The 20441-nt window shown below is 56.3% G+C and overlaps 1 pseudogene; it reads right to left on the bottom strand.

The window, feature by feature from the left end:
- Window positions 1-7843: 7843 nt before the first annotated feature.
- Window positions 7844-13644, bottom strand: LOC129509021 (protein FAM221A-like; annotated as a pseudogene).
- Between the last annotated feature and the right edge of the window lie 6797 nt (window positions 13645-20441).

Raw genomic sequence — 20441 nt, 5'->3', positions numbered from 1 at the left:
TCCCATTCCCATCAATGGTACTCAAAGGTTCCAATTTCCCCACATCCTTATCAACACTTGCTTTTTTCTGGTTTGTGCTTTTTTTTTTTTTAATTGTTATTACCCATCCTAATGGGTGAAACTTGGTCCTACCAATGTTCTAATAAAATAAATATTTCTGATTTAAAAATATTTTTATTATATCATACACACAGGGCATACCTGCAAATTTTGACTTAGGATGTGCCCATCAGATTCAGATGAAGAATGACCGCTCTAAAACATGATATTCATGCCATGCAAATTTTTTTTAATACAACACAAGATGGCTTCCAGTGTGGCATACCTCAAAATCTTGCTAACTTCTTGAGGCCAAGGCCAAGAGTGAGAAAATGCTGGCAAGCGTGTGAAGTACTCTTCCAATTTCTTTAGGAAAATACATTTTGAGAATCACTAAAATATGAAATATTAACAAAAGTAAATACCATAGAAGCACACTGTTGGCCCCAGTCACCTCATCTGACTGTCATTCAGTCAGGGTGGAGGAGAACAAGCCTTGTGAGGCTCATGGGACTGTCCTTTGCAGAACAAGAGAGCACTTCTCTGAGGGAGACTGTGTCAGCAAATGCCAGTGAGCCTCAGTTAACCTATTGGGTTTTCAAGGAGAAGAGAGACATGTCAAACCCTGTGGACTGCACCCAGTTTTGCAGAGCAAGTGTTTGGACACATAAGCATACAGAGTCCGATGCTACACCTTCCTTTGAAATATAAGTGGGGAAGGGTGCCAGGGAGGCTCAGTCCATTGAGCGTCGGGCTCTTGGTTTCAGCTCGAGTCATGACCTCAGGGTCCTGGGATAGAGCCCCGAGTTGGACTCCATGGGATTCTCTCCCTCTGCTCTCCCCCTGCTCACTGTCTGTCTGTCTCTCTCTCTCTGTGTCTCTCTAAAATAAATGAACAAATAAATATCTATCTATATCTATCATCTATCTGTCTATCTATACACACACACAGGGAAATAGTAGCCGAGAGAGAATGGCTTTCAATTCCAGGAGTCCACACCAGAAAAAGCTGGAGGGATACTGCCTGCAGACTTCAGACCCAGGGAGACTTGCATCAGGACCCCAGCCTCTCCCCCAACACTGGGGACCTTAGGCAAGGTACTTAGACTTTATTTTCAGGCTCTTTCCTTACCTGCAAAATAAGAAAAATCATAGGGATTATTCACAGGGCTGTTGTGAGGTTTCAATTTAAAAATAAGTCATCACTAACTACTTCTGACTCAGTGATTTATTCATTTGGCAAATATGTGTTGAATTCTTATGGAAGAAATTTGAAAACAAAATTTTAAAAAATTTTACAACAAATCCTAGGAATGCCTGCGATTCTTATCAAAATATGGTATAAATTAGTTGGGGGAGGATGAAGCACCCTGCTTTGAAGGGATCGTTTCAGTAAAGCTTCCCAGCAAAGCCCTGCATGCTGTCGGACACTTGGACTGCCTAGAAAAGCAAGTGGAGCCAGTGTGCTGTTGTGCAGAGCACAGCCCCTCACCCCCACCCCGGCAGGAGACCTGTGGTTCCTGGGGGCCCCCGATTCACACTTCTGGCTGGAAGGTCATCACCCTGTCGCTCATCCCAGTGACACTAGACTGACCACTTGATAGGTAGGTGAGTCCTTTGCCACCCCAAAACATTTTAGAGTAACTAACATGGAAAAAAAGCCTCTCCTATCGTTTGGAAGTACCTTGGAATCCAAAAAATATCCCCCCTAAAAGTACTGGTAGTGCTTGGTGATTTTACAGTCGCTGAGTGGTTGCAAAATGCCAGGCACTGGTTGGCAGAAAGTCCTGCAATCGCTTGAGCTGCTCTTTGCCCAAGGCACACACACCAGGGCCTCCACCACATCCTCTGCCTTTAAATACATTTTGCAAGAAGTATGCCACTCACAGCAGGGCCTTTGAGACTTCCCTGGCAGGTCTGTCCCCTGAGGATTGACTTCAGGCTACGGGAAGAAAGCAGAAAGCGTTGGCGTCAGGCAGAGAGGGGCGGGCCGGGCATGGTCGGACCAGGGTTCGGGTCTCCCCAGCATCACACCCCAGCAGCTTTTGAATGAACTTGCTTTGTCGGGCCATCGGCTCAGGAGTGCTTCATGATGAGTCTCACCTCCTGGTGGTGAGATTGGAGTCGTTTCTAAATGTTTATCACTCCTGGTGCCCGTGTGCCAAATGCTGGAAATTCTGAATTCACTTTGTTAGTATTTAACAACATCCCTGAGCTCCTCTCCTGACTCTGCTGCTGCCAACTGGGGTGTGGGGCAGTTCTGTTTATATTTCTTTCAAGGGGAGAGTGGTTTCGGGGCGCCTCGGAGGCTCCGTCAGTGAAGCGTCTGTCTTGGGCTCAGGTCATGATTTCAGGGTCCTGGGATCGAGCCTCGAGCCTCGTGTTGGGCTCTGCTCGGCCAGGAGTCTGCTTCTCCTCCTCCTCCCTGCTCGTGCTCTCTCTTTCTCTCAAATAAATAAATAAAATATTTTTTAAAAAGGGCACGGTTTCTAACCCAGCAGTAGGAATAGGGCAGGGGCTGCATAGCCTGCGGTCCGGGGGCCTGGCGGGCCTGGGGGGCAGGCTCCGGGGCAGGTGGACGTCTGCACATCTGGGCTGCCTGCAGGAGCCCTTCCAGAACTGTGGTGAGCCCCCAAAACCAAAAGCAAAGGGGCGGGGAGCTCTTCCGCCCTTTGTCAGGCACCTGAAGCTGAATTCAAGGAGAATAAAACAACATCTGACCCCCTTTCCGTTCCAAGTTTTGAAACAGGAAGAACAGAGCAGGAGGGGGAAGGCTGCCCTGGCAGGAGGCTCACCCAGCAGCCTGGGGCACCTCCTTTGTTCCGGGGCTCCCTGAGGGAGGGGCGGGCCCATCAGTACCCTGGGGAGCGGCCAGGGTGTGGGAGGGCCACCCGGGGTGCAGCAACCTGCATGTGCGATGGCCTCCGCCCCACACCCAGGACGGGCGCCCTGCCATCGCTGTACTGGGCTCTGTGTCCCTGTCATGCTATCGGCCGACATCTGTTGTGTCGATAAAACACAGACCCCCGCTGGGACAGAAAAGGCTAAGAAGGAGCGTGAAGAGCAGAAGAGGCGACTGTGCCACCCTGGGGGCTGGGCTGGCACAGACATCCTGGCTCAGCACAGGGAGGAGCACTCGGCACGCGAGCTGGCTGAGTGCAGGGCAGCCCTGAGACAGGAGTGTCTGTTCACAGAGACACACTGGAGGGGACACAGAGCAGGGACAGGGGAGCCACCCCCAAGCAGCAGGGACTTGGGGCATGGACAGGTACGAGGGACCAGGAGGCCAGCCGGGTGCAGCTCAAGCACTGCCTGGGCCCCAAAGAGACAGGACAGAATTCAGGGATGCTTCCATGGATCCCCATGGAATCCCCAATCCTAGGGTTGGGATGGATCCCCATCGCTGAGATCCCCAACCCTGTGCCTGTGATGGCCCCACCGACTACAGGAGGAGGCTGTCAGTGCAAACGGTGGGCCAGGCACCCGGCAGGCAATCTGAGGCTGCGGGGGTGGGGAGATCTCGCTCTGACTTCACTTCCTGGGGTGCAAGGTTATTGCAGGCACTCCACGTGAGCAGGAAGTGGGCAGCCCCGCGGCTCTGCCTGGTGGTTCATGAAAGAAGAAACAGACAAGTCATAACCTCTGCAGTTTGGTTCATGTTGCAACATGGAAACCAGGAAGCTTATCTCAGAGGGAGCCAAGGTCCCAACATGGGGCTGTGGGGCCTGGGCTGCTGAGGCTGAGGGAGCAGCCAGTCTCCATCCTGCAGGGGAAGCACCCAGTCCTGGTAGTGGGCAAAACTGGAACCCTTGGAATGGGCCCCCAGATGGAATCATGTCATCAGAATGGGCCAACTAGAACAGAGTTCACAAGAATGGCATCTTTTAAAACAAAAAACATGAGTTTGATTCTCCCTAAAAAAAAAAAAAAAAAAAAAAAAACAGCCCCTCCCTGAGTTTGAGTGAGAAGCATCTCAAGTCAGTGGGTGACAGGATGTGGGGACAGCTTGATGCCCTTGGGTGGGGACACAGGGCATCCCAGCGGGAGGGTCAACCTGACTTTCAAGCCTGTGAATCTGCTGGGTCTTGAAATCCTGTTGGGCATCAGACAGATGGTCAGGTACCGCCACCCCGATCAGCGAACACACCCACACTGCCAGAAAGGACTGCCTGCAGGTGCGCCAGAGAAATGTCCTTCCTGGAAAACCGCAGGAAGAGACCAGAGTTTCAGTGGGGATGTCCCAGTTACGCACAGAAGTCCTGATGCTTAGTGACATGGAGCATCCTGGTGGAGCCACAAGAGGACAAACCCTCTGACAGCCACACCAAAGGTGCCCTGAGGCATGGGCTGGGTGAGCCTCACTGGCTCCCATGGCTTCGGTGACCACTGGGGAGAGGAAGCCAGCCTTCCCACAGCCCTCTGCTATCTGCCACCCAGCCAGCAGGTAACTAAGACTGGCCAAACACGACTGGGAGTAGGAAACGCCTGCTCATAGTCTGCCAACATAACCTCCTGAGTTTCTCGTTGTTTCAAAAGATGAGACACCATAACCAGATTTCCAAGTGCCCCCCCACAGTGAATGCCACTGCTGCATCCCCGGTGCTCCTGGAGCGTGGGCACAGGCAGCTGCAAGATACCCTCCAGCGTGTGCACCCGGGGGTGAAGCACTTTGATCTTAATTAGCATCTAGGATTTAAAATAAATACCCAGTTCCTGGGGCAGGGAGGTAGCCAGGGGAGTCCCAGGAGGGGGGCTCTCAGCGTCTGGGGCAGATGGCCTCCAGAGGACACATGGGGAGCTTAGCTGAGGGGGGTCACCTCTACCCAGCTGCTGGGTGTGTCCTGGAAGCTGTCTCCCAGCCTGATAGGCCCGACCCTACTGACTTCTGAGAACAGAGACACCTGCTTGCGGGCTGTGCCTCTGGGGCTGCTGCGCATAAACACGGGGCTAAAGATGCAGGAGGATGGGCAGCCTGGGTGGCTCAGCAGTTTAGCGCTGCCTTCAGCCCAGGGCCTGATCCTGGAGTCCTGAGATTGAGTTCCACATTGGGCTCCCTACATGGAGCCTGCTTCTCCCTCTGCCTGTGTCTCTGCCTCTCTCTGTGTGTGTCTCTCATGAATAAATAAATAAAATCTTTTTAAAAATAAAAATAAAAAAATAAAGATGCAGGAGAACGATGCTGTTTTGCATGGGGTGAAGGGATTGTTTATATATGGGGAGGGAGGTACATCTGCAGAGACCCCCAGCCCCCAACCTTTGGAGCCTGGCTGAAGGGACCTCCTGGGGGAGCTCTGCAGAGTGCTGGGTGGTTGGGGAGCTGGGGAGTTGGGGAGCCCAGCCCAGCGAGGAGCAGGTGCTTCTGTATCAGGGCCCTTGCTGTCTCTGGAACGTTTGGGAAAAGACCCCTTCCCGGGGCCAGTACTCATCCTGTACATTAAAGGGTTCATTGCAGAGACACTTTTAATATCCAAAATGTTGTTGCCTGCAAGGCAATACTACCATCAGCGCCCTGCAGGGGATGGCCTGGCAAACCCTGGCCCAGTCTTGGTGCAGTGAGCCTCCAGGGAGGAGTGCAGCCCTCGGGACACCAGGGAAGGGGACCTCAGGTCTTGTGGATCAATAGCAAACCAAGGTCCGCTCACTCAGGCCAACATCTGTGGAGTACCTGTGTGTGTAGGTACTGTGTGTGCAGGTACTGTGCTGTGCTACAGCCTGGCCACAGCCTCAGGAGAGACAGACAGGGGTGGCAGTGGGCCACAGAGTGGGGACCTTCCAACGGGACCCATCAGGTCCGGGAGGTCAGTCCCTGCGAGCCCTTTGGAGATTTCCCTGGTGCAATTTGCCAGGGGCTTCTGACCACCTCCTTCTCTAGCAGTTGAATGCTTCTGGGGCACCAGTCCTGCCTTGTGCCACCCACATGAATCCAGGTGAAAGAGATTTCTCCTGGGACGCCTGGGTGGCTCTGTGGTGGAATGTCTGCCTTTGGCTCAGGTTGTAATCCTGGGGTCCTGGGATCAAGTCCTGCATCAGGCTTCCTGCAGGGAGCCTGCTTCTCCCTCTGCCTATGTCTCTGCCTCTCTCTGTGTCTCATGAATAAATAAATAAAATCTTTTAAAAAACTAAAAAATTAAAAATAAAGACATTCCTTCTGAGAATGTTTTCAATTGTAAGGCCATGACCAAAGAAAACGCTTCCCAAAAGGGCAGAGGCGCTCACTACTCCTTCCATACCTACACCACCTCCCTCTCTGCCTGAGTTGCTAATTTAGGGGTCTCATGCAAAATAGAGAACAAAGCAAAACCAAACAGCCCCCTAGGGGCAGGGGGCCTGGACCTTGGTGCCCAGCCATTTCCCAGAGCCCTCGCCTGGTTGTCCACAGTGCCTCAGGCAGGATTCAGAGACTGGGGTGGACTCCTAGCACAACAGCACCCTAGGGGAGGCCCCGAGACTGGACTGGCCCCTCTGGGATGCCTTCCCAAGGAAGGGACCCCAGTGATGGTGCCTGCACGGATGGAAATACAACTACCACTGAATCAAAGCAACGGGCTGTTCCATGTGTAGAAGCTTGGCAGGGGAAGAAGGAAAGTCCCTGAATTTCCAGGGCACTCAGCCCTTGGTAGCTTTTGGTGACCACTCATCTGCAATGTCTCCTCTGAGTAAGTTAAAATAGCTATTTTTATTTGTCAAACTTTGTAATCTTGATTTATGTTTTTAAATAAAAATTGTATTTAAAAATTTAAAAAAAAATCCACTCTCAACGTGGAGTATGCCTGAGACTCGACTCTCCCTCTGCCCCTCCCTCCTGCCTACTCTTTTTCTCTCTCTCTAAAATATAGGTAAAGCTTTAAAAAAAAACCAGCTTTATTGAGATATATAATTCACATATGTGTACTTCATTCATTTAAAATGTATAATCAGTGGTTTGTAATATGTAGTATATTCACAGTGTGCAACCATCACCACAACCAACTTCAGAACTTTGCTATCCCCCCAAAAAGAAGCCCCATGACCCTGACAGTCACTCTCCATTTCTGCGTCTACCCCCAGCCCTAGGCAATCACAAATCTACTTTCTGTATATATGGATTCACCTGTTCCAGACATTTTATTTATTTTTTAAAAAAGATTTTATTTATTTATTCATGAGAGACACAGAATGAGAGAGAGAGGCAGAGACACAGGCAGAGGAGAAGCAGGCTCCATGCAGGCAGCTTGTCATGGGACTCGATCCTGGGTCTCTAGGATCACGCCCTGGGCTGACAGCGGCGCTAAACCGCTGGGCCACCCGGGCTGCCCTGGACATTTTATATTAATGGAACCATACACTGTGTGGTCTTTTGCGACTGGCTTCTTTAACTCAGCCTGATGTTTTTAAGTATCATCCACAATGTACCATGTTTTACAATGTAAATGTAAATGGTGCATTACATTACTATTTTTAAACAGTGCTCCCTCCTTATATATTTGTTCAAAACCCTCAATAACATGATTAATTTTTTAAATAGCCTCAAAAAGTTAAATTGTGACAGACTAAAAACAGTTACTGTATTTTCAGGCTTTGACCAATATGAAAATAACCTCATTTGTTCGGAGAGACAAAAAGCATATACAAAATATTAAATCATGAATGTTGGCAAAAGTAATGTAAAGTATTTTCACTTGTTTAAATAAAGGAAGCAATCAAAATGACATTTTTACATGGTAAGAGAACTTAATAATTTGAGAGAAAATAAAGTCTATTATTATATTTAAATAAACACAAACAAGGCCTATTTGGATGATGGTTTTAATTTTCCCAGTAGTCTTCATGAAGGTTTTGTACTTGATGGCAATGGTGCCTTTCCTTTCTGCTTAGCAACCTTTTCCACCTTTATCCTTTCTTGGTATCGTCTTTCAAAGAAAGCCGTGTCATCCTCCACAGGTCTCTTTATGGAGGAAAGTTGGCTACTGGTACCTACATCTGACAGTGTTCCTGGAGAAGAACGAGACGATGCTTGAAATGCTGTTAGAAATGGGTGGTCCATGGCTGTAACCGGAGAATCTAAAAGTCCAATTGAAGGTGCACCAAGCCCACTGTCATCTCATCGCATGTAGCCTTCTGCCAGTGGGCTGAAGCCAGTTCAGCCTCCCATCGCTGCACAAGGAACATCCTGTCCCACTGGTTTGCCCTGAGCCAGTCTTTCGTGCTTAGGTTCCACTACTGTGTCATGAGCATATGCAGGCTGACCGCAAGCACAAGCGAAGCAACTATGGAATCCTGAACACTTGGAACAGACATTGCATATAAAGCCCGGCGCAGTGCTGTGCTGAGCCACAAAGTGCTTGCACCTGCAGCGAATGGGCCGCATCCCTTCAGAGGGACGAAGAGGTAAGTCCTGCAGGGGCAGCCGGCTGCGGAATCGTTTCAAGTCAGTTTTATATTGTGTATACCTATATGTACAAAATCACGGTGTCTCTGGCCCCACAAGCTTACAATCCATTCCAGTTGGTGATGGCCAGCTCACAAATAAGCTGTTCTGCAAGCGCATCAGTAATAGGTGGGTGTTTTTTTTTTTTTTTGGTATTCTTCATATTCCTCAGGAGTAAAAAAGTTTCCCTCCATCGTCCTCACCAACAATTCTCCGGTACTCCAGGTACGTCCAGGGCCGGCGGTGCGGAAAGGCAAAAGGCAAGGTCAGCTGCTCTGTGGTCTGGGGAAGTGAGAGGCGGGGGGGGGGGGGGGGGGGGGGGGGGGGGGGACGACAACAGAGGGAGTGGCAATAGGGGGGACACTGTTGTGTTTTTAAGGTGGTCTCCAGCCGGACTGGAGCAGGGAGAGCAGGAGGGTAAAGGTAGGGAGGTATTGAGGTCGTTCGGGGTGGAAATGACAAAGGTCCACGTCCAGGCTGTGGCAGTGAGGGTGCAGGACTGGGAGCAGGATCCATGGGGAGGTGGATCCCAAGGATGGAGTCACTGGATGTGCAGGCGGCTCCTGCTTACTGAGTGCTCACCTGTGCGGTGGCCCCGTAGGGCACCTCCTCCTTTATTTCTTCTTCCCATGACTCTGCAAGAAGGGCACACGTTTTATGCTGTGAAACTGAGGCTCAGAGGGGTTTCTGGGTTCCACCCTACATCCAGGGTTCCTTCCTGCCCCCTTCCCGGTCTCCAGACTTCTAGACTTCTGCTGGGGACTGGGGGGCGGGTGGGGAGTGGGGGTGCTGGAGGGCAGGTGTGGGGGTGGCTGGGGGCAGGTGTGGGCTGGGGGGGCAGAGGGCAAGTGGGGGAGCAGAGGGGCAGGTGGGGAGGGGCCAGAGGGCAGGTGTGAGGTTGGGGGGCTGGAGGGCAGGTAGGGGGGCTGGGGAGCAGGTGTGGGGGTGCTTGGGGGTGCTGGGGGCCAGGTATGGGATAGGCGGGCAGGGGAAGCTCAGAGGGGCCAGAGGGGCTGCATTCAAGCACATAAAAACCCAATTGGCTAAAGACACACGAAACAATCCGCTAAAAATAAACTCCCTGAGGAAAATCCTCCTATGGCTCTATCAGCCCACCGCCCCATCCACGCGGTGTGCTGGGATCTGGGGGAGCCGTGTCCAGGGGTATTGGCCTTCATCCCTCTCCCCTGCAGCCCCGAACCCTGAGGAGGGGTCCCCCTGCCTGCCCCTGCACCTCCCCTCCCTCCAGTCCAGGGAGCACAAGGTGGGCCATCTGGGCAGAGGAGACTGGGGAACCCAGCAGGCCAGGTCCAGGGGTGCAGGGTGCAGACAGGACAGTCGGATGGGGCAGATGCAGTTGGGTTCTGGGGGCAGGGAGCATGGGAGGGACGGAGGGACCGTCCCACACGGAGGCCCTGAGATCCTGGCTGGCATGGGGGAGGGCATAAACCACTCCCCACTCCCCACCCCCCACCTGGCACAGGTTGTGTCAATAAACTTTTATTGGAACACCGTCCCGCCTACCGTTGCAGCGGGCAAGTGCACCTCAAGTCTGTGCCCCTGACCTTCTGCAGAGAAGGTTTGCCTCCCCCTGCTGTAGACAGTCTTTCACCCCTGAGCAAGAATGAGTGGACCAGGCCTTGCCTGCGCCCTGCAGGCCACTGGGACTGAGTGGGGCTGGAGGCAGGGCACAGGCTGGGGGACAGGCGACCACCTGTGGCTGCCCACAGTGGGGGCAGGTGCCGACCTGAGCGGGGGTGGTCAGGACCGAGGGGGGCTTGGCTTTACAGGAACGGCGGAAGGATCCCCCACCAGCAGTGGCTGCCTGAGGCCCTGGGTTGGGAAAGAGTCTGAGGTCATTCTACTTAGGAGGAAGGTGTCACTGTGTCATAACCTCTCGTGGAGAAGGGCCGAGGAGGTAGAGACACAAGGACCCCATATCTTCCCCTTAAATTAAAATGTCTACGTCCACGGAGTTGAAAATAAAGCTTGACCACTGGAATTTCTTCTTGGCTGAAAAATAAAAGACGTCATCTTGGGATCTGCTCAGGTCTGAAAATTCTGAGCAATTTCTTTGTTCCTCTTGTTGACAAACCCATGGAGGCTGGTCTGGGCATCTGTCCAGACCCGGGCCCCCCCTGCAAGCCCACCCCGCATCCTGAAGGAGGAAGCAGCAGGCAGTGGGGGCCAGAGGGGTGTGGCTGTGAGGTGGGGGGGGGCACAGAGATGCGGGAGGGGAGGGGCTGCAGAGTGGGGGGCTGCCTGGCTGCAGGCCCCAGAGACCAGCGCCACCAGCAGAGTCCACTGGGTGGCAGCTCCCAGGCAAAGGGAGCCACGCAGCCTGGATGGAGCTGGCAAGAGGCCTGGGCCTGTGAATGTGGCCTCTGTAAATGCTGCAAAGAGAAGCGGCAGTACTGATCCCCAGGGGGGATCTGGGTGTCCCTGAGAGCAGGCCTTAGAGGCCTGGGAGGGACACCCTAGCCTGGCGGTTCAGACAACATGGGGGCCTGGCGGGGACAGGAAGTAAGATCTGAAACAGTGACAGGACCACGCGGGGTCAGCCCAGGCTCCCAGGCTTGGGGCAGGAAATAGGAAGCCTCATCTCTCTGGGTGAGCCCAGGGGGCGTGGGGGTGCCTCCCGGACTAGTGCCCACATGTCCCCGGGCTCTGGTCTGGCCACCCAGGACTCAGGACTCACCCCCTGAACCCCGGCACCTCCCTGAGACATGTTCAGCTGCAAGCGAACAGCAGGATGGCTGTAAAATGAACTGTCTGCACAGAAGGAACACAATGAGAAGAACGTCCCCTCCTCCCACCGGGAAGGACACACAGGCTTTGTGTCCCTTGGCCAGGCTCTCAGAGGGAGAAGGAGGGACGGGAGGGAGACGGGAGCGGCTTCTCTGTGCTTTGGGAGTGCCCAGCCCAAGAAGAACCCCTGGGTTCTGGGGTTCCTGGGGCCCAGTGATGGGGGCACCTAGGCTCCTCCAGAGGGAAGGCCAGGCCGCCCAGGGAGTGCAGCAATGTCCCCTTTGTGGGTGAGCCCGCAGGGCTTCCTAGGGCCAGAGCAGAGCAGGGGACCACTGTGCCGACCTGTGGCAGGCCAGGGAGACCCTGGGGGGCGGGTGATGCTCAGGGAGCAGAGGGAGTGGCAATGGCTGCACAGGACTATATAGCCCAGGCCTGCCCCCCGAAAGCCTCAGTGTCCCCATGAACTAGAAGGGGTCCCCAGAAACTGAACGTGGATGATCCCCCTCAGGGAGGTGCAGGCTTGAGTCAGATTAATTTAGTTTAGGAAACGAAGTTTGCTGCTTTCACATTTCAGCATCACAGTGTTGTTAGGTGACCACGCGAGTGATGGAGACACTCACTTTTACCCCAAAAGGCAATTCATCGGGAGGAGGATGAGTGAGCAGAAAAGATCTAAATGTGGCATGGTGTCCAGGCATGGGGACGCCAGCAAGAGCCCAGCAGAGCCCTCTTTGCTCTCTCTGCAGCATCTCCCCTGGGCCTGGGGCCTCACCAGAGCACTCACACCAGCAGGGCCCCGTGGGCACTTGCCACGTGCCAAGCACAGAGCTGACCATACTACGTGGGCTGTTTAATCGTCACGGCAACCTGGTGAGGTAGGCATTATCATTGTTACCCCCAGTCTACAGATGTGGGACCAAGGCACAGAGAGGTCGAGTAACTCACCGAAGACCACACAGCCAGGACACAGAGTCAGGAATCTCTCCACCGCTCTGCTGTGTGCCTCCATCAGGAACTGGGCAGCCACCCCGAATGTGTCCCCTCCCAAACACCTGACAAGTCACCGGGGAGGACAGGCAGGAAGAGGCAGATGGGCTATTGTCACACACCTGTGCGTATAACTGTTTACATGGCCACCCATTTCCTCTTCTCAGCCACACATAAGTGAAAGGCCTGGGGCCTCTGCCTGGGGCCACAGCAGGTGCTGGGAGTGATGCAGGGGCCGTGTCGCTCTCCCCTGGACCTTGGCATGGTGCGGGGAGGGGGCTGCAGGCCCGGCTGGAGCCAGGGCACCAAAGTCAGATAAGAACCAACTTCACACAGGGCCTTCTGATCAAATCTGATGTCCCATCTCTCCAAGTCCTGCCACTCAAAGCCACCAGAAGAGGGGCACAGAGCAAAGTCACTGTGTCCCTGGTGCAGGACCATAAACCAACCACTGAGCCTGCAGGGAGCCGCCCTCTCTGCGGCTGGCCGCCCGTTTCCTGCCTGACTTCTGTGTCAGGGTGGAGGCCGGTGTGCAGAGGAGCTGCCCAGAGACCTTCCCCTGCCCCGAGGGGCGGCTGGGCCCCCTGCGTCCTGTCCCGGGAGGCCTGGGGATCAAGGTGCCGCACAGAGAGGGCTGGGGGCTCTCCAAGGCCACTGGGAGGTGACAAGGGGCTCCTCGGGGTGAAGGTCTGGACCAACCATCCCACATGCAGAAGAGCAGGGGAGCTTCCTGGCCCTGAGGACAGGACCGGGCTAATCGTTCCTTCTCTCTCTTGCTTCCTTTTCCAAACCAGAAGAAAGGAACTTGAGCTTCAGCTCAGGATGGACGGGAGCTCCACGCCTGCAGGGAGAGCGGAGGGAGCACTGGAAGGGGGGTCAGAGCCAGAGGTCCGGGTGGGAGGGCCCTCTCTGAGAAGGAATGGCCATGGCGTTGGCGCACCTGCTCCTTGGGCTCCTTCCAGAAACACACGGAACGGAAAACCAGGCACCTCCGTGCAGCCGGGAAGGACTGTGTGCTCCTCAGATGAGGCCCTGAGAGAGGCCTGGAGGGGTTATCGGGCAGTGGCAGGAGGGGTTTGCACCTGGCGACCCCAGGGGCTTCCCAGCTCCACCTCTAAGACTGGGAGTTGAACCCCCTGCATGCACTGCGTGTAGATAATTCCAGAAGGAGGAGGGAGTACAGCGACTCCCCGAGGGCTTCTCCAGGACAACAAACCTGTGTCCACCTCACCACCTAGTAAATCACAGGCAGGGCCCAGAAGGTGCCTGTAAGGAGCTCACAGCAACATCCAGGCCACAGCACACTGGCCCTTGGGCGCTTCCTCCCCCAGGGCCCTTGGACCTGCTGCGCCCCTGCCTACACCGCCCCCCAGGTCTGCGGTGCTCACCTCGGTTTCATTCGGGTCTCTGCCAGAACATTCCCCAGTGGGCTTTCCTGATGGGTGAACAGGCCTCAGTGCCATCCGGCTACGTCCTGTACTTTGTTCGGGAAATACTTCTGCTAGATAAGTATCTTGGAGCTGGGATGGCTGGGGGGTCGGTTTGTGTCCCACTCTGAAATCCGTATGTGATATCTGAGCCCCAGCACCCTGAGATGTGGCCTCCTTTGGAGATGGGGGCTGTGAGGTCACAGCAAACATCTGTTGGTCTCTGCCCCTGGCTCCTGACACAGGCAGGGCCCCCGGAACCCTCCCAATTTCCTAGGTGACGAGTGTCCCCTGTTCTAATGAGGCAACTCTGGGTGGGGTCCCAGGTGGAGGTGGTCCCGGGAAGGCCAATCTCCTCCTCTTAATCAGGCCTGGCCCATTCCCTGGAGAAGGCACAGGGGCTGAAATGGACTTTGTGGCGGGGAGGTGGTCCAGGGGCAGGGAGGTCCTGGAGGTGGCCCGAATCCCATATGACCAGTGTCCTCCCAGGAGGGGGTCTAGACGCAGACACAGAGGCAGGGAAGCCCATGAAGACACGGGTGGAGGACAGCCGTCTACAGGTCAGGGAGGGGCCCGGGGAAGGAGCCAACCTGCCCATATTGGATGTGGCTTTGCGGCCTCCCTTCTGTGGGTGGGGACACCCCATTACCCGGCTGGCCAATCCAGGGCCCCCATCCCTCTGTTAATGCAGGTGGGGGTCCCCCAAGGCCACGTCTGTGGTGAAGCCCCAGGGTGACCCCTTCCCTCCTGCTGAGGAACAGGCTCCTCCTGGCTCAGGAAAGCTGCTTGGCGCCACCTGGTTGGGGCCCCAGCCCCCAGGGCTGGCCTGGGCGGCGGGGGGGGGGGGGGGGGGCGGCACTTGCTCTTACTCCAGCCTCGAAGGGGAGTTTGGGGACCAGCCGCAAAATGCTCCCTGGGAGCCCAGAGGAAGACTGTCAGGTTGTGCGGCGGAGGAGAGGGATCCGGACCAGCCAGTCGGAGAAGGGCGTGCGGCACGTATCGAAGCCGGGGAGGTGGGCTACCCTGTTTGCGGAGCGCGGCTGTGCCCCAGGACGGCTCGGAGGCCGCCGGCGCCTGGGGTGGTGCCGTGCCCCACTGCCCTCCGCGCCCGGCACCCCCCACGGCACCTGCACGCAGGTGGCGCTCAACAAGTGCTTGGCACTTCGGCCTCCGTCTGAGGCTCAGAGGAAGGAGGTCCCTTGCAGGCGCCGAAGCAGTCTGCTCGGTGGCCGGCACCCGGAGCCCGCGTTTCCACCAGACGGGCGGGTCAGGAGCTCTGGATTCCCCACCAGTTGGCAGGTGGCCGCGGCTGGGGGACCTTGGGCGACTCCTGCCACCTGCTCTGCAAATGGAAGAGCCCGGGTCCCCCCGGGGCAGCATCTGGCCCCAAGATCCCTTCCCAGCCTCTGGGTGGGCGGTGGTGCGGGGCCTGAAGGGCGTCCCCAGGGGGCGAGCTCCCCGACAGGCCACAGCCTTCAGAGGCTGAAGGGAAAGAGGGAGACCCCCAGCACCGGCCGCCGGGTCAGGGCTTCAGGTACATCGCACGGAGCTGCTGCGGACAGAATGTGTGTGGGCCCCCTGCCCCCCAGATTCATAGGTTGAACCCCAGCCCCCAACGGGTTGTTAAGAGGAGCCTCTGGGCGGTGAGGGGTCATGAGTGTGAGAGAGGTCACAGAGGCTCCCCTGGCTCTTAAGCCACATGAGGGCTGCTTGGGACCAGCCACCAGCTTGGACTCCAGCCTAGGATGGTGACAAATGTCCTTAGCGAAAGCCCCCGAGCTGATGCGCTTATGCCACAACACGTATATGGACCAACATGAGAACAGGTTGCTTCTTAGTGTCTTTTAAAGAAATAAATGCCTGTTTTGAGTAACTGTCGCCTTGTGCCCACCTGGGGACCCTAAGCCTGAAGAATGTGGGGATGGGCACAGAGGGGTGGCGGTCCTAGAGCTCTCTGCCCAGGGAGCACCCAGATATCTGGAAGGGAGGCCCCAGAACCCTTAAACCTGTAACTGGCCCTACTGCGGGCAACCCAGGAGAGAGATGGACACCAGGGGGCAGAGTGACGCTGTGGCCAGTCGGTGGCCCGCACGCCAGGCTTGGACTCCTGCGAGGACAGGTTGGAGGTGAGTGAGCAGCCCAGGGCCAGCACTGTCACCCTGCTCCCATCCTGGCTCTTCCACTCGAGTGCCACAGCCAGTCTCACGGAGCACACACTGTGCTCGGGCCCCAGGGACACCAGTCGAGAGGGACGGGACCACCTGAGCCCTCAGCCCATTGCTCACCATGGCCCAGAAAGGTGGGAGACTGGGAGGGCCACCCAGGAGGGCTCTGCAGCCCCCAGTCCCCTCCCCAGGACAGGGGTGGCCTCTCGGGAGGGCTCAGGGCTGTGGAGCTCAAGCCCCACTCCACCCCTAGCTGGGGTCTAGACAGGCCGCTGGGACCAACCTAGAAGGGTGTGCCCAGCACAGGGAGGGTCGTCGGCAGATGGCTAACCTGAGGGTGGGCTTGGCCCCAGCTTCGGAGCCATGGTCAGGGTCATCTTGTTGCCCCTCCATCCAGTGACTGAAGGAGGCAAGGCCGGAGAGCCTGGCCACGTGTGCCCTCTGACGGGCCCCCACTCCCCTTTCCTTCCCCTGGGGCAGCTCCCCTCACTCCCGCTCCCCTCCAAAGCCCTGTGCCTTGGTTTCCCTGACACTGCACAAGGGGATGGTGACCCCCCCCCAGGCCTGAGCTGGCGGAGCACCAGGAGCAGGAATGGGGCCCCCCACCCCTTGCTGGTCTCAGTGTCCACAACGGAGATGCTTCCACTGAAATCAAAACACAATCCCCCCGAGGAGGCCCAGGGGCATAACCAGCAAACCAAACCAGCTGGTTGTCCCAGGCGTCACCCCTGCCTGCTGGGCACTCCCTCCCTCCTCCCTTGCTGGGGATCAGGGCACTGCCCCGAGTCACCAGGCACTGGGACGCACCCGCCCACTTGCCTCGTCCTCCCCCAGAGGCCTGCGGCTCCCTGGTCACATGCCCAGGTGGGATTCGGTCCCGTGGTATGTCTGTCCCCAAGACAAGGACGCTGCACGGCCTCAGAAGCCAGGCGCCTGGACCCTCCTTCCCTCACAGCCCTTCTGCCCCCAGGTCCTCCCCTATTCTGGCCACTCAGTCTGGTCGTGCTGTGGTTTGCTGGTGGCTTCCACAGAGTGGGGTACCCAGGGCCCAGCACCGCCCTTGGGGGTGGGAGGGTCAGCTGGGTCCAGCACGGCTCTGCACACATCGTCCCGTGGACGCATCTTGGGGTCCCATCAGCCCTTCTGGACTCGGTGCCGACCGTGGAAACTGCCGGGCTGCACGTCCTCAGTCCTTTCCACCATACACACCTTAGCCTCAGTTTCCTTAACTGTCGGACGGAGGTAGCACCTGCCAAGTGCAAGCCACGTCGGGGAAAGAGGCGAGAAGGACTGGTGGCCACCAGGGGGCGCCCGAGCGCCGCCGCCCGGGGCAGCCAGTCGGGGCGGGGGGGGGGGGGGGGGGGGCCGGGCCTTCGCACCTGCCAACCGCAGGGCCGACCCGCAGCACCTGCCCAGGGACGCTGGCCGTCCTCTCCCTGCGCCTCACCTGCCCTCCTGGAAGGCCGAGTGTGTCGGGCGGCCCACTCCCCGGACGCACATGCAAACCCCAGGTGCTGTGGCCAATCTGTGGCCAGGTGCTGTGGCCAGGTGCTGTGGGTCCCCTCTGAGGAGAATGACAAGCTGGCCCAGGTGGTAAAGTTAATGGGCTGGGGGGGGGGTGACACATGGGACACAAAACAGATATCTGACTCCCAGCTCTTCCTCTTGGCAACGACCTCTTTCTGGTCTGACGGGAAAGGGCACAAATGCTCACACAATCCCCCTTCCTCTTCCTGGGGGATGAAGCCAAGGGTCAGCACTTTGACCTGGCTTAGCTGGGAGAAAAAGTCCCATTTCCAAAGTGTCTGTCATGTCCCTGGCAGCCAAGGGAATGTCAGGAGGACACATCTATGATGGTTAAATTTTTTAAAGATTTTATTTATTTATTCATGAAAGACACAGAGAGAGAGGGGGGCAGAGACACAGGCAGAGGGAGAAGCAGGCTCCATGCAGGGAGCCCAATGGACTCGATCCCAGGACCCCCAGCATCACACCCTGGGCCAAAAGCAGGCGCTCAACCACTGAGCCACCCAGGAGTCCCTATTTTTTAATTTTTTTGAGGAACCTCCACACTGTTTTCCACAGTGACGGCACCAGTTTGCATTCCCACCAACAGTGCAGGAGGGCTCCCCTTTCTCTGCATCCTCGCCAACACCTGTCGTCTCCACTTTGCTTATTTTAGCCATTCTGACAGGTACAAGGTAGGCTTTCACTGTGGTTTTGATTCTCATCTCCCTGATGATCAGTGATGATGAACATCTTTTCATGTGTCTGTTGGCCATCTGGATGTCTTCTTTGGAGACATGTCTATTCTGATCCTCTGGAGTTGTAAGAGTTCTTTATATACTTTGGGTACTAGTCCCTCATCAGACGTATGATTTGCAAATATTTTTGCCCATTCCGTAGATTGCCTTTTCGGTTTGTTTCCTTTGCTGTGCAGAAGCTTTTTAATGTGATGTAATCCCACTTACTAACTTTTACCTTCCTTTGGTGTTGGGAATGGCTTACCAGGTAGCAATGGATGGTCTCTGCCACACTCTACCTCCCAGCCTAGAGGCTGGACTAGACCCTGCAAGGGCTTGTAAGGAATTCAGACGCAGTTTTGGGTACAGCAGGGAGCAGGAGGGACGGACTCTGAGCTGCATGTAGTGAGGTTGCCGCCATGGCCCGTATGCAGGCAAGGGAGGAGAGAGGGCAGGGACACTATTTTAGGGGGTCCTGGGAGGAGCTGTGAGGGGCTCACGCAGCCCCAGGTAAGGAGAGCCAGCAGATGAACCACAAGGAACTGGGCCACAGGGGTTGCGTAGCCTGAGGCGGTGGTCTGGAGACAGAGGTGCCACAGGTGGCAGATGGCCAGGGCATGCCCAGCCAGGGGGTGCATGCAGGTGTTGAGCTCCAGAGTCATACCCAGCAGCCCTGGGCATGTAGGCAGAGGGCCAACCTTCCAGCACACTGAGACTGCGAGAAGCTGCTGGGAAAGGAGGGCGGCCACCCTGCATGCTCCTTGTGACTCGGCATTCAGGACCCCTGACACCTGCTCCTAGTGCCTAGGGCCAGCCCAGACTTACTACCTTCCATCCCAGGTGGGCCGCGGGGTGGGACAGCAGTGACAGGGCTCTTCCACGTGGCGTGGCACCCCACTGGAACCTTCCAGCACATCCGCACTGTGTCTGCCTGCCTGTCCGTGAGGGCTTTACCTGAGAGCATCTGGCAGAGGGCTTTTGGAGGTGGTGTGTGTTGTGCCCCTGAATGCAGAGACCAAGTGGTTGTGTACTCCAGTGTGTGGACGAGGCTTCCAGCCCCTGTGCACAGGTCTGTTTGACACCTGGAGGTGCTCACAGCGTGCTGTGCCCTCTCAGAGCATGGGGTACCAGCCCTGTGTGGGCAGCAGGTGTGCAGACTGTGACAATGGCCACGTTCTCCACCATCACATCCCTTCTGGGGCTTGCAGACGGCCGCTGGGACCTGAGCAGCGACTGGCAGGAGCTCATCTGGCACCTGCCCCTCTGCAGCCAGAGAGGCATGGGACACACACCGGCTGCGGCCCCAAGGGAACCACTGTGGCCATAGGCAGCCCTTCCGCTCCAGGACATGGGCAGGGTGCTTAGGAGGAAAGCTGCCCCCAGAGCTGCAGCAGCGTCAGTGGCCTAGGGCAAAGACTGGCGCAACCCAGGGCATTAACCAGCCTTCTACCTGGGGCTGGACTGTTCCTGGGCCAAACATACCTATAGCAGGAGACCAGAACTTAAACCCATTATCGTGTGCTGCCTTGCCACCTGGTTAGATGGGGAGGGACCTCCCCGGGGACCAAGCCGGCCTCCCCCTGCCCCCACTGTTGGCTCTGCTCTTGTTGGCAGGTGTGCAACATCTGCCCATGCTAGCAGCAAGTGGCATTGGATGTGAGTTGGCTGTTCCTACAGCTCTGGGTGGACACCCCTTCCTCCCCAGTAGGGTGCACAGGTAGCAACGACATGACTCCTATGGTTTTGGTCGCTTCTTGCCTGGGGACTGACCTCTGACAGTGCTCAGGGTCCAGCTGGGCATCAGCCACCAGGCCCACCTAACGGGATTCAGGACTCTGGAGTGCAGCACCAGCAGCTTGCATTTCCCGTCCCCACGGTGGGGGGTGAGATGTGCCTCTGCTGATTGCCCTGCAGCACACCCAGGGGCCGCAACGCCACTGAGAAGCCAGGGGTCTGTGCTCCCCAAGGGGCCAGCCCTTTCTGCTTTCCCTCTGAAAGCTTAAAACCAACTTCAGGGGGCACCTGGGTGGCTCAGGGGTTGAGCTTCTGCCTTTGGCCCAGGATCCTGGATCGAGTCCCACATCGGGCTCCCCACAGGGAGCCTGCTTCTCCCTCTGCCTATGGCTCTGCCTCTCTCTGTGTCTCTCATGAATAAATACATAAAATCTTAAAAAAAAATCAACCATCTTCAACTGGTTATATTTGTTCTCCACATAGGGCCTGCATGTGTGCACAGATGCCAAGCCAGATACTGCTGTGGTTCCTGTGGACAGGGGTTGTGCCACACATTAATATATCTTCTGGAAACTTCGCACAGTGCTAGAAACTCAAGATATTCTTTCAAACATCAGAATCAATCTCTCTCTCTCTCAAGGACCTCTGAACTTCTGCAGGAACCACCCCGCTGCGGCGTGTGCTGGGGCTT

This window comes from Nyctereutes procyonoides, unplaced genomic scaffold (genome assembly GCF_905146905.1).
Source record: "Nyctereutes procyonoides isolate TBG_1078 unplaced genomic scaffold, NYPRO_anot_genome, whole genome shotgun sequence".
Lineage (NCBI taxonomy): Eukaryota > Metazoa > Chordata > Mammalia > Carnivora > Canidae > Nyctereutes > Nyctereutes procyonoides.
This window is presented reverse-complemented; position numbering and strand designations above follow the sequence as displayed.